Below are 13769 nucleotides of genomic sequence, written 5' to 3' on the forward strand. Positions count from 1 at the left end.
CTCACCGAGAACACAGTATGTGTGAGTTGTTTGTCTTGGCCTGGGTTCCCTGGGAAACGGATCGTGGGGCAAAGCTCACGTGAGAACCCTTAATAGGGGAGGCGACAGGCAAAATGCCAGGAAACACGAATGAGAGGAAAAGGAAGAGAAACAGGGAAGGAGGAAAAGCAAACCGAAGGTCCGAGATCGTGTGTTAACAAGATGGCCACAGCTTCACAAGGAAACACTGCTGGCTTTTCATCCCAAGGGTCACCTCCAGGGAGGCCACCCAGAAGCACCACGTTTAAGGACAAGACGTTGGGAAGAACAGGGCTGGACGAGCCATCTCTTGTCTCCTCTTCGTCACTTGTCTTTTACTGGTCATAATTCACCTCGCAGAGAATGACCTCTGTCCTGAGCCGTGTGACCAGGCCCCTCAGGTCACTTGTGGAGAAGCCAGGGCCTCCGTGTGACTGGTCAGCTCAGGCCTGGGCCCAGCAAAAGCAGTGAAGGCTTGGAGACTGGGGGGGGGGGGAGGGGCTGTGGTGGGGAGATGGCAGAAGTGGTCAAATGGTTCTAGGACCTCACAGTAACTGGGTCTGCTACACTTATTACTGTTGTCCTCTCAGAACTGTTATTTTCAAACATCTACATTTATCCTTTTCTGACAAGTTGTTACTTTTTAGCCACCTGGTCTTGAACAGAAGTTTCTCTCCCGTTTTCTGCTCCGATCACAGAAAGACTGGATGAAAGCTCCTGCAGTGAATCCAATCTCAATTCCATGAAAGGACCCCAGTGAAACTATGAGAAGAAACAGATTCGCGGCCAAGAATCGGATGTGAGGTCAAGATTAATGGGGGATTTTCTTTTTCAAACTCAAAATAGAGTGTTTTCCACTCAGGCTTTCTCCACACTAAGTTTCAGAACTGAGTGGGAGCCACAGAAGAGTCTACCACGAAGAATGCAGGCCACGGAATCTCAGCGTTGAGAACAGACGCCGAGCGTGAGACCAAGAACGTCCTAGCCAGAGGCAGAAAGGCTCGTGTCAATGGGCGGTGCCACCGTTGGGGTCTCTGAGGCAGACTGCGAGGCCGAGTTTGGGGTACAAGACGTCCACTAGGGATCAGAAAGAGAGGAAGAAAAGGGAGGGAGCAGGCTGGGCAGGGGGAGAGCAGGGAACAGGAGGCAGCCCAACAAGGCCTCAGTCAAGCTGGCGGGCACTTGGGAGCGAGGGGTGCCCATCAGGGTTACCTCGTGTTGGGCCCCCATGTCTCGGCACAAGCACGTGCTGCCTCAGTGAGACGAGACCTCGGGTGAGGCCACCGCTTCAGCCGAGGTCCACCCTGGGATGCTGAGAGCAGGAAGGTGTCTCACGTCTGGGCAGTAAGTCCTTCCCTGAAGGGCAGCTGGGTAACATGTCTCCATGTCGCCCATGGCCCTCCCCTTTGCACCCTGGATCCGTTTCTCCACGTTTGTTTAGGGAGTAGCTCCTCCGGAACTTGGGCAACCCATGCTCCTGAGGAACAGGAGGGCTGTTGGGACAACCCTCGGCCAGTCCCTCTGAGGCATGTGGTTAATGATCGCCGTCTCCATCCCCCAGAGTCCAGTCTAGACTCCGTCACCCTTAGCCAGCAACCTCTGCTGCCCACAGGGCGTATCTTGCTGCGTGACACTAATCCAAGAGGGTCCTGGGCTTCTGGCCACAATGCCATACTCAGGGCTGCGTTGCTGGACCTGTCCATTTACAATTAGACGAGTCAGTGCCTAGAAATGGCCACATCTATTGCCCCCTGGACCCACTGTGTCCTCCAGCTCCACCCGTTCCTGATTATTGGATCAATTACTGATGCAAAGCTATGACTCCTCTTCTTGTCCATTAATCCACAGACACAAGATGCCCAAAGTGCCAGGCCACAGCCACAGCATATAATTCAACGTGACTCTTGCTGTGTTCCCCGTAAAGCACACACTTAGGGGGGGCAGGACCTCTAACCCTGAAGAGCCTAGATCTGCACAAGTTCCCCAGTGGGCACTATCGGTGCCCTAGTGGGTTCAGCCCTGCTCCCCCCACCCCTTGATTCCTGGACTCATGTGTTTTTTTTTTTTTCTACTGGGGACACAGTTGCATGTACATGTCTTTGCTTCAGTAGGTATACTGCATCCCAGAGAATGGTATCCTGTCCTCCCATAATGTCGCCTCCAAACTATTGTCACCTACAACTTGAGCAAACCATTCCAATGTTCTATCAACTCAAGAGAATCTGGGCAGTGTGGAATGTGAGGTGTCTAATGGATCCCATGGCCATGGACCGCTCCATATGTCCTTTGCTGCAAACTGGGTTCCCTGGCCCGGCACAATGAAATGTGGGATTCAGAGTTAGTGGATCAAAGCCCCCATACCCTCTCTGATGGTAGCACTTGCTGAGACCTGTGGACCAGAAAGGCAAACCAATGTCCTAAATAGGTACCAATTCCTGTGAAAATGAAACCCAGGCCCTTTCAGAATGGAAATGTAGTTGCAATAATAAATGTTTAAATGCCCCCCAAAATTCTTATGTTGAAACCCTGACACCCAATGTGATGGTATTAGAAGGTGGGGCCTTTGGGGGATGCTTAGATCCTGAGGGTGGAGCGCCCATGAATGGGATTAGTGCTCTTGTAAAAGAGACCCCCAGAGAGGTCCTTCCCCGCTTCTGTCAAGTGAGGACACAGGGAGGAGACAGCCATCTATGAACCAGGAAGTGGGTTCTCACCAGACACCAAAACTGCCAGCACTTTAGTCTTGGACCTCCCACCTCCAGACTGTGAGAAATAAACCTCTACTGTTTATAAGCCAGCCAGTCTGTGGTATTTTTGTTATAGTAGCCAGGATAGACTAAGATGGTAGCCAAGTTACCATTAAATGTCCAGTTGGTCTCCTTAAGGGATAGGGCCACTTTGGAATCTGAACATTAATCTCTGCTGCCAGTAGGTTGAACAGCGGTGGCAGAAATCAGCCTTGGTGAGTGGGAGTCTGTGTTGTCGGGCCCATGCATGCCCACCATCCTGGCCACCATGGCCCCTTCATTCATATGCCCATGGCTAATGTCCACTTGCCCGTCATTTTATCTCAGCAGTTGTTTAGTGCCTCTTCCCTGGAGATGACGTCAGGTGGCATTAACGTGTGGTACAAAGACCTTCACACGTGGCTCTCACTTCCATATGCCCATCCCCCCACCCTCCAATCTTCCCATCTTTATCATTCCAGGCCCCTGACCAGTCAGCCAGAATCCCAAGTGTTACTAACCTGGGCCCTGCCCGTGGTATCAAAGACTTGCCTTTTACCTAGTAATTGAAGCTCAACTGTTTTCTTTTCTTTTCTTTTTTCTTTTCTTTTCAACAGCTTTATTGGGGGTATAACTGACATACAAGGAACTGCACATGTTCAAAGCATACAATTCAGTTTTGACATATGTATACACCTATGAGACCAACAGTACAGTCAAGATAATGAGCATAGCGGCAAGTTCCCAGGTGCCCTAGGCAATCCCTCTTTCCCCTCTGTCTCCAGGCAATCACCCATCTGCTTTCTGTCACTTTAGGTTAGTTTGCATTTTTTAGAATTTATATATTTTGAATCATACATTGACCTGGGTGGTTAACCTAGTAATTGAAGCTCAACTGTTTCGCCCAGGAGCGCTGGCCCTAGTCCTTAACTTCCTCAGCCCATCTGCTTGACCTCCTTTGTTCGCAACCAAAGACACCCTCCGGCTTTCACACCTGGCTTTCAGTTGCCTGTTACTCTCAGCTGTTTCTTTTCATTCTGCAGAGCATCAATAACCCCTAGCAATAGCCGTCCAATCCTGTTGTCCTTAGAGCTAATATCTTCTCCATACCATTCAAACACCTGACATATTGTGCCCACTAGTGTATCCCCTCCTGCCAGTGCCCCATCCGTGAGGTTTAACCACTGGACCCTGACTTTGTGCTGGAGACTCTCTTTAGTCCACCTGCCTGCAGCGAAGGACTCCTCTTGCCGGCCAGAGAGTGAGCCAGCCAGCTCCAAAATTCCCCCGTAGACTAACTGCATCTTAGTACCAACCTGGGTCAGCTGCACCCTAGGTTGGATTCTCTAAAACTGACTCTGAGATGGAGTTCGGGGTGCAATATATTAGTCAGGGGTCAACATCTGTGGAAACAAAGAAGAGAAAGGATTGGGAAGAGGGAAGTCCAACTGTGACGCAGACCTGACAAAACCTCAGCCAACAGCGGGGGCTCCGCGGTGACAGCTGCCATCACCGTGTCCCTGTCCAGGCCAGGATGGCGGGGCCTCTCTATTCCTGTACCTGGCGTGGTCACCAGATCAGGCTGCTCTGGGCAGGGCATGATGGGTGAGGCAGTAAGGAGACCCAGAAGGGGCTGGGGGTCGGAGGCTGGATGCCGAGGGCCTTCCCCGGGCGTAGCAGCGAGCTCCAGGGACCTGGGCAGCCCTTCGCAGCTTCCCTGTGTCCCCCACACTCGGGAAGCACCACGTCCACATCCAGGCTTCACCTGGACCATCTCCAAGCTAAAGCAGACCTGCAGTAGCATCGCTGTCTTCCCCCTGTCCCTCTCTGTGCCTCCTTGTCCCTGGTTAGACCTCGCAATGAGGGGGACCAGTCACCGTCTGTCCAGAATCCAGGGCCCTTGATGACTAGCGCCTGATTCTCAGCCCTTTGCTTATGCAGGGGTCCCTTTAGCAAAGGTTCTCCTCACCTTCAGGGCATGTATTTGTTATGAGGACATCTGTATACTCTGAATATTGCACTTTGTAGGCAGCCTCGGCAGGTGGCAAGCAAACTGCCATGTGCCCTGCGGGTCTTCATTTAGATAATAATTAACTAAAAGGGAGAAATTGAGGGCCTGCTGTGAGCCCCATAACTCCTCCTGTTCTCTCTCTCTCTCTCTCTCTCTCTCACACACACACACACACACACACACACATCCCACACTGCAGAGCCGGTGCGAATCATGGCTTCTGTCTGTCCACTCAGCACTTGCAGGGTGACCAGTAGGTGTTAGGAGCTGGGGAGACCAGTGGGGTCCCTGCCTCATGGAGCTGGTCATCTCTGGGGGGCACGAACAAGGCGAGGAAGACTGAAATTGCCTGCGATAAGGGCTCCGACAGAAAGGTGTAACACCTACACCTGTGGGGACAGGTGAGGCTAAGCCGAGGGATGAACATGGGTCTCTCCAGGCCAGGATGGAGAGGGTGTCTCTGCAGCATGGCCTGAGGGAGCTGCAGGCCAGGCAAGGCTGGAGCATTCAGTGTCGGGGGGACCCTGGGAGATGAGGGGGGGACAGAGCGCACCTCGGGAAAGGCCTGATGAGACGTGCTGGGGTCTGCGAGGGCTTTCGAACAGGCGAGGGGCAAGGGCACGTGGTGTGTAGGCAGATCAGCCTGCAGCCATGCTGTGGATGGAGTGAGATGGGTGTGAGTCTCAAGACTGGACACAGAGAGACAAGTGGGAGACCGTGGCTGTGCTCCAGGCCAGGATGGGAGGTTTGGGTTCCAACAGCAGCAGGGAGAACAGGGAAGCCCAGACAGGTGGAGAGAGAGCAGGAAGTAAACTGGTCAAACCTGAAGGCAGAAACTGGGAGTGAGGGAGAGGACTCAAGGACTCTAGGTCTCTACCCCGGACAAGAGGAGGTATAGAGAGAACGGGTTTGGGGCTAAGGCTGGGATCCAGCTGTGCACATGTTGAGTTGAAACTGCCTATGTGCACTTAGGTGGGGATGCCCGGTGAGCAGCCATGCACATGGGTGTGAAAGGTGGCTGTAATTTCTGTGTTAGAAATACAGATCTGGGGGTGTGACACCTGATGTAGTAGTTGCTACCTTCCAGGTGGTACAGCCACCCCGTCCTTAGACCCTGTGCTGTAGGAGGGAGAGGTAGCAGGCAGCAGGCAGGCTGCTGCGATTGGGTCCAAGACAAGGCCTGGATTTCGAAGGAAGAGTCCAGACCATGCAGAGGAAGGTAAACTTACCATTCACAACAGTTTGCAAATCAAATCCCTCCCTTGGCCCTTCAGTAGAGAGGAAACAGAGAGCAAAGAATGGCAGAGGGTTTTTAAATAAATCATAATTAGTAACACACACATGGGCTCAGTGTGGGCGAACAATTAGACAGCTAATTACATGGAAGCTGTGTGTTCACAAAGCCAGAGTCTCACCCCAAAACGGGGAGCTTCAGGCTACAGAAGAGCCGCCTGGAGAGACTGCGGCTGCCAGTGGGACTGGTCCAGGCCTCAAGAAAATAGTTGGTAAAGGTAGTGGGTGGGAGCGTGTGTGCGCACGCGCACACACACACACACGCATGCACATAAGGATGCGTGAATGAATCCACACCCAGAATTCTTGCGCACCTGTGCTAGGAGCTGGGCTTCTGGCCTAACTGGAAGAGAAATGGATTCTCTTAAACAAGTACCACTCGAAAAATGCTGCCCCCCAGCTAAGGGCTTCGCTCCTACCCCGGGGCCCTGGGGGCTGTGGACTTGTGCGTAGCAACGGCTCCATCTAGCGATGGGCGCTGGAATCGCTCACAGCGTCTACTGCCCCGCGGACCTCGGGGGACCCCTTCTGGGGGTCCACACTCCAGAGTTCTGGGGTGGTGGGGTCTGCGTGGCATTAAGGGACTGGTTCCTGGTTAGCCACGTCCTGAGCCACTGCTAGAACAGAAAGAATGTTCATCCACAGTGGAACTGTAGAAACAGGCCAAGCACAGAGAAAATTATGGGGTATTTTTGCCTGTTTCTCTTTCTCAATTTATTTTTCACAAACCTTTTTGTCTTCAACAGCCTCAGGCTCTATGTGGGGCTTGCAGCTTAATTGTGGTTTTCTCTCCTTTTTTATTTCTTTTCCCTCACAAACAGGAGGAAGAAAGGCTTCCTCAGAAACAAAGGGTTTTGCATTCCAACAGGCTGGGTGCCAGGGGCAAGTATCCACCTGGAAAATTCAGTGATGGAGAAACCCCTGAAGGGGCAGAGGGAGAAGGGGTAGGGGTCAACGTCCCCCCGTGCCTCAGTTTCTCCCTTCGCCTCAGCCTTGTCCTCCACGACTCCTGTATCCACACACAGGCTGCTCCCTGCCAAGGACACACTGAAGGAAGAGGCCAGACAGAGGCCAGAAAAATGGCGAGAGGACCAGTGTGGTCAGTGCTGCAGTGGGGGAAGGAAAGTAGGGGGGTTGAAAACAGAATTCAACAGAGTGTATTTTAAAGGCCTTATGGTCTTGATTCATGAATGGGGTAGCAGCTCACACAGCACATAGGAAGGCGCTCTGAAGAGCTGTACAGAATGGAAGACTTTTCTAGGTAAAAGAGGGCAGGACAAGGACGTTTCCAGCAAAGAGTGGATCGTTTCAGGCAAGGTCACCTTCCCCTGGGGCGGTGTCAGGGGTCTCCCAGGCAGGACCCCTCACCAGTGCTGACCAGGTCATGCCAGATGACCTGAAGACCCCACTCTCCCTGGAGAGGTTGAAACTGCAATTAGGTGAGGTATGAAGTCGCGCTTTGGTGACTGAGCGCAAGTGACTCCATTTGGGGCCTGTTATCTCTTTTTTAACAGGGGCAAACTTTTTTTTCTTGTTTCTGGAGAAAGGAATTTGGGACTGAGTGCTAAGGAGAGGGGACCAGCTTAAGAAGAAGTACAGGGCAGAGGGCAATTGTGAGCAGAGAAACCAGCAATTGAGAATGCTGTGGGGTCTCGAGACGCAGGCTGCCGGCAGGTCTGGGAGCCGCAGCAATTCAGCAAAGCCATGAGCCTTTAAGAGATCTCACCTTGGGAGGCGTGATAGCAATTTCCTGTGTATTTTGGATCTAACACACTAATACACAGAGCAAGCTGGCTGTCAACCCAGCTGAAGGTGATTCAAGGATAAAGACGCAAACCCTCCCCTGTACGTACCACCCACTATGAAATCAGAGGTAAACACTCAAAAAGGAAGGGAGAGCTGAGATGAACCCCCTTCCCCGGCATGCACGTCGCATCCCTGGCATGTCTGCCGCTGACACAGACCACATCCCTCAAGAACAGAACTACCCTCCGAATTCAAATGCGCTATTTTGCACATAGATGCAGAAACAAGGCTGTTGCCAACACTTCTAATGGAAAAATGGCAGTCTGGCTACAAAGGGAAAGCAGACTCTTTCACTCTATGAAATCGCCTATATGAAATCAGAAATAAAACTGCAAGAGAAGCAAGAAAAGCTTGAGCAGGAACTCTCCTCTGGGCATAAAAATGAGTTGAACTGAGCAAAATCATAAATGCAAACCATCCACATCACCTTTGCCACAGGGGATGATGCCCCAGAATAGAATTTAATGCCAAATTAAATGTTCCATCCACCTCTTCCAGCAACAGAGCTGTAAAAGGGGAAAACAAATCAAGGCTGCTGCTACTCTTGCTGAAGGGTATTGGCTGATGGCACATAAATAAGCACACAGGAAGCAGCTAATCTGGGCGTGGGATGCCTTGGGCCCAGAGGGGTCGGCGAATGGGGGGCAACCATCACAGGGGCCGTCACATTAATTCTCCTCTGGCACCTCAAACGGCATTTTCCCTTCCTTTGCAGAGGTTTTAGAATCTCCCAGACTTCTGCTTTGCAAATAAGTTAATCTGTATCATTTTTCTAGATTCCACATATAAGCGATATTATATCATATTTGTTTTTCTCTTTCTGACTTACTTCACTCTGTATGACAGTCTCTAGAGAACAAACATATGGACACCAAGGGGGTAAGGGGGCAGTGGGATGAACTGGGAGATTGGGATTGACATATATACACTACGATAATATAAAATAGATAACTGATGAGAACCTACTGTACAGCACAGGGAACTCTACTCATTGCTCTGTGGTGACCTAAATGGGAAGGAATTCCAAAAAAAGAGGGGATATATGTATACGTATAGCTGATTCACTGTGCTGTACAGCAGAAACTAACACAACATTGTAAAGCAACTATACTATACTCCAATAAAAATTAATTAAAAAAAAAAAAAAGAATCTCCCAGACTTTACCCAATGCCCTGGAAGAGTATGGATTACAATCAGAACACCTGGGTCGGGGGGAATAGCAGGGCTGGGGGTGGGGGCATTTCCATAGCAGGCATCTAATGCCAAATACACAATGTGCCTCCTGCTTGCTTCAGCAACTATGGCACCACCATAGTAAGGAGATACGTGAAGAGCACAAGCCACCCTGGGCTTGCATTCAGATCTGAATTCAGTGTGGGTGGCCTTGATCAGCTCTATGGTCCAGGGCAAGGCCCTCCTGGGAGTACTGGACCTCAGTGTTCTTTCTGGTTGTGCAGGGTGAGACTTGCACAAGGTGTTCTCGACAATTCCTTTCCGGTGTGTTATTTGATGTGGGAACCCTTGCAGAAGGGTAGAGGGAGGCATGGCTCTGAACTCAGTGCCACGGAAGACAAACAATGGTCGTGTCCACTGACAGATCAAGCATCACTTTTACTCCTGGGGGGCTTATGTGTATTTCTACTGGGAAGAACTATCGTCTTTATCCTTAGAAAACAAATAACAAACAAAAACAGCCACTTGCCTCTAGTGAAAATGCATACCGTTGCTTCATTGTGTAACTGCATTCCTAGAAATCTCATACTAAAGTGGATTGTTATGAACCAAATACCATTTCCCTACAGGAAGATTGCTATAATTGGGACTTGTGTTCCACATCAAGAATTTGGCATCAAATATATCACAGACATTGCTAGCAGTATGATATAAGGGGGGAACTATAAACTTCTATAATCACATAAAATGGGCATAAGTGTATTGTACATGTTGATTATGCAAGAGACCCCAATGTGCTATAAAGTACAGATAGAATACATAAAACTCGAAAATTAGTGTACCATAAATTCAACCTGAAACCAGCATACTAGCTATAATAAATTTCATTAAACATTAAATGAACAATAATTTGGTTTTCTTTCTTAGAACTTGGAAGGGCTGATTTGGCAAACTTGAATCTCTTAAAAACAACCACAAAAGTTAGCTTATGTCCATGTGTTATTTTTCCTGTCGATGGTTTCCGGTAACAAGCAGAGGAGTTTGGGCTATTGCAGTAACTGTGGAGGGAGCCATGTCAAAGGAAGAGAGTAGATGCCGATGCACATTTGGTCTTTGAAGGTGATGATGACGGCATTTTTTCCCAAAATAAACATCATTTAAGTAACAGCTTATCTAACATATTTCCCCTTCACCCCTTCTTGCCTCCTCCCCTTTGTTCAAAAGTTGTTCTCTGTATTGGATCAAATAAAGGCCAACCAATAAGAGAAGAGTGAGTGCCACTTAAATCACTCCACGACACTTTGTTGACAGCTATTAGAGACCTTCACACCTTATCGGGAAAAGGAAAACAATTATAAGTCATTCAAATGGCCTTTAAAAAGAATGTTAAAACATTTCTCTCTGACATAAGACAGTTGTAGCAATGCACATTGACTGGCCACAGCTTTTGTGGAAAACAAAATAAATCATCTCTCATATTTTCATATACTTTACAGTTTAATACTATTATGTAGTTCGATTATCATAGCTATCTGGTTAGGAAAATATGTCAGGCACTATGATTTCCTATTTTATGATCAAAGAAACAAAAGTTTAGATAGCTGAAGGGACTTATTTGGGGTTACAAAATGAGAAAAATGTATTAAGAGCTGAGACATTATTATAAAAGTATGGAGAGACGGTGTCCGTAAGTATTTCATAAACATGAGTCCACGAATCCTAAAAGAACAATAATGATGGGAGGTAATTTAGAGGTACCACCCCATACAAGAGTCCCCTTTGTAATAGTTCATTTCAAATCACCCCATGGTCCACAGCAGTCCTCTCTGTTCTACCGGGATGCTCCTAAGGAAGGTTAATTATCCCACAAGGCAGAATGCTCCATTTTTTGACAAACTGTTTCAACTGTTAGAAAAGTCTTCCTTCATTTATACTAATGCTGCTTTACAGCATCTCAAAGACTATGCCTAATCCTTCTTCCACATAATATTTTAAGTATTTGAAGATAGCTATCATGTTTCCCACTCATAAGGCATGACTTCTAGACTCTCTGTCCTCCTGGTGGCCATTATTTGATTCATCTGTGCCACTCTTAAAACCAGGTGCCCAGAAGTGACCATAAAACTCCTAGAGAACTCTGACCAGTATATAGTAGACTGAAATTTCTATTAATATAGCTTAACACAACAGTAACTTTGGGCAGATACATCGTGGTGTTGGCTATTATCATGCTTGCATCCAACTAAAATCTGTTCTTTCCTCCATAGTCTGCTATTGAGCCAGTGCTCTCCCATCATAATCATATTAGGTTGTGACATTAGCAAATGGGGGAGGCTTATCTTCATGTATTCAGTGTTTCTCAATATGGAGTGCTAACGGAATTTTGGTCAGGATAATTCTTTGCTGTATGGGACTGGCCCATATATTGCAGGATGCAATTAAGTATTAGTGACAACATTTGATTGTCTTTGTGACAATCAAAAATGGCCTTTACACCTCCAAAACTCCCTTAAGAAAGAGATTCCACTGCAGTTGAGACTCTTCATCAAACTATCCATTGACATGTTGCAGTATGAAGAAAGGAGCCCTTGGTCAGGCCACTATAGGCTTCCTTTAAGGTTTGACATGTATTTTATGGTGAACATCCTATGTCTATGATTTTTATCCAGCTACACATCCACCTAAATGTACAACAGTAATCCTCATGTCTCTTTCTTATTAATGAAGACAGGATGAAAACGTTTGAAAATTACACTTCCGGAACAATAGCAGAGAAACTTAGCATCGGTAGAACATGACAATAGTTGGTTATAGTTGTGGGAGCTAATCTCCAAAGTTGGCTCCTCAGTGAGGCTTGCCACCTGGTGCTCGTGACCATCTGTTATCCTTTTCTTGGACACGGGCTGGCTCTTTGCACGCTCGAATCACTAAATGCAGTTTAAGCAATGCTCCCAAGGTTAGGTCAGAAGTCCTGAAGCTTCTGCTTTGCTTTTTTGGAACACTCTCTTTGGGAGCCCTCAGCTGCCATACAAGAAGCCTGACTACCCCCAGCCCCAGTTCTCGTGAGGCCATACACAGATCCTCCCAACTGAGCCCGATCCCTTTTAGCCATGGCTTACAAGGTGCCAGTCACCGAAGCAAAGCCATCTTTAACTTTCCAGACAAGCTTATATGCAAGCCGTATACCACTGAGGTGACTTCACTCAATGCCATGTGAGGCAGGAGAATTGCCAAGAGTAAGTTTTCCTGTATTCCTGACCCACAAGATTATGAGATGTAATAAAATTTGATAGAAGGGCTTATATTCCTTCCTCCCTAAAATTCATATTCTGCAGCAAACTGTGCATTCATTTATTCACTCATTCATCATACATTTATTAAAACTCCTATTGTGTTCCAGCATTTTGAGTGACGTTGGGAATAAAGTAGGTGATAAAAAATCCACTGTCTCTGAGCTCAGAAACATCACAGTAGAATGTAGGGGATTCATAAACTAATAATTAGAAGAGAATTTAAAGAAGCATGATAGAGGTAAATGTGGGCTGCTGTGCAAGTACAGAGAAAGACCTAGAGTTGGGGGGAACAATGTCATGGAGGCTTTTGGCAGTAGGGAGTCATAAAAGGCAAGACAATTATGCAGGCAAAAGAAAGAGGGTTAAAAGGATTTTTCAAGCAAAGGGAGCAGCACGTAATGGCCAACGGTTTTGAAAGACACAGTGCATTGGAAGCTAGAGGCCAGAGTGTGAGGAAGTAGTTAATGGTGATGAGGGAGACTGACAGTATAATAAGAAAAGCAGCAGCAAAAGTAAGCAAAAGCAAGATCTTTGAAAGTTGTTAAATGCCATATATGGTACTCAGCCTCCAAACGGACCCACCATGAACCCTACATTCTAGCATCCAGACATTTGTGTGGTCCCCTCCTCCATGGAGGTTGGTCTGTATGACCAGAGCATAAAGCAGAAGTGATGGTGTGTCACGCCTGAAATTAGGCTATAAAGCACTGCGGCTTCCATCTTTTGTGCTCTCTCTCTCTGGAGAGACCCATGAGGTAAAAAAGTGAAGATTCCTGCCAACAGTCATGTGAATGAGCTTGAAGTAGATCCCACAGCCAAGTCTCCAGAGACTGAAGCCCAGGCCAACAGCTCGACCGCAGCCTCACGAGAGACCCTAAGCCAGGACTCCAGCCAAGCCACGCTCGCATTCCTATCGCTCAGAAGCTGTATGACAGAGTAAATGTTTGCTGCTTTAAGCCACTAAGTTTGGGAATTATTTTTTATGCAGCAGTAATAATACACGATGCTGAGAGGTTTGAACATTATCCTGAAACTGATAGAAAGCCTTTATAGGATTTTAAAGGGCTAGACAACTATTTGAACATGGGAAAAGTCACTGGGTTAGAAGTGTGGAGGGTAAAGTGAAAGAGAAAAAGGGGATCCCTGAAAAGAGACCACCATAAAGTAGTTCTGAAAGGATACAGAAATGTACCAAAACTATTGAAAAGGAAGGAAGAAAAAGAGAGATTTAGGCTATATTAATAATCCCAGGTTTCCGGTTTAGACAATTGGGTAAGCAGAGGCACAGTCACTGAGGCAGAAGACAGGAAAGGGGTAGGACTTGGAATCTGTGGCAAAGATGATGTACTTAGATTTCAACATGTTAAGATTAAGAAGCCCATGAGACATCCCAGAGGGGCTGAAAAGACACATTGGATGTATGGATTGTGGACTCAGTGCTGGCCTGG

Source organism: Eubalaena glacialis, chromosome 10 (genome assembly GCF_028564815.1).
Source record: "Eubalaena glacialis isolate mEubGla1 chromosome 10, mEubGla1.1.hap2.+ XY, whole genome shotgun sequence".
NCBI lineage: Eukaryota > Metazoa > Chordata > Mammalia > Artiodactyla > Balaenidae > Eubalaena > Eubalaena glacialis.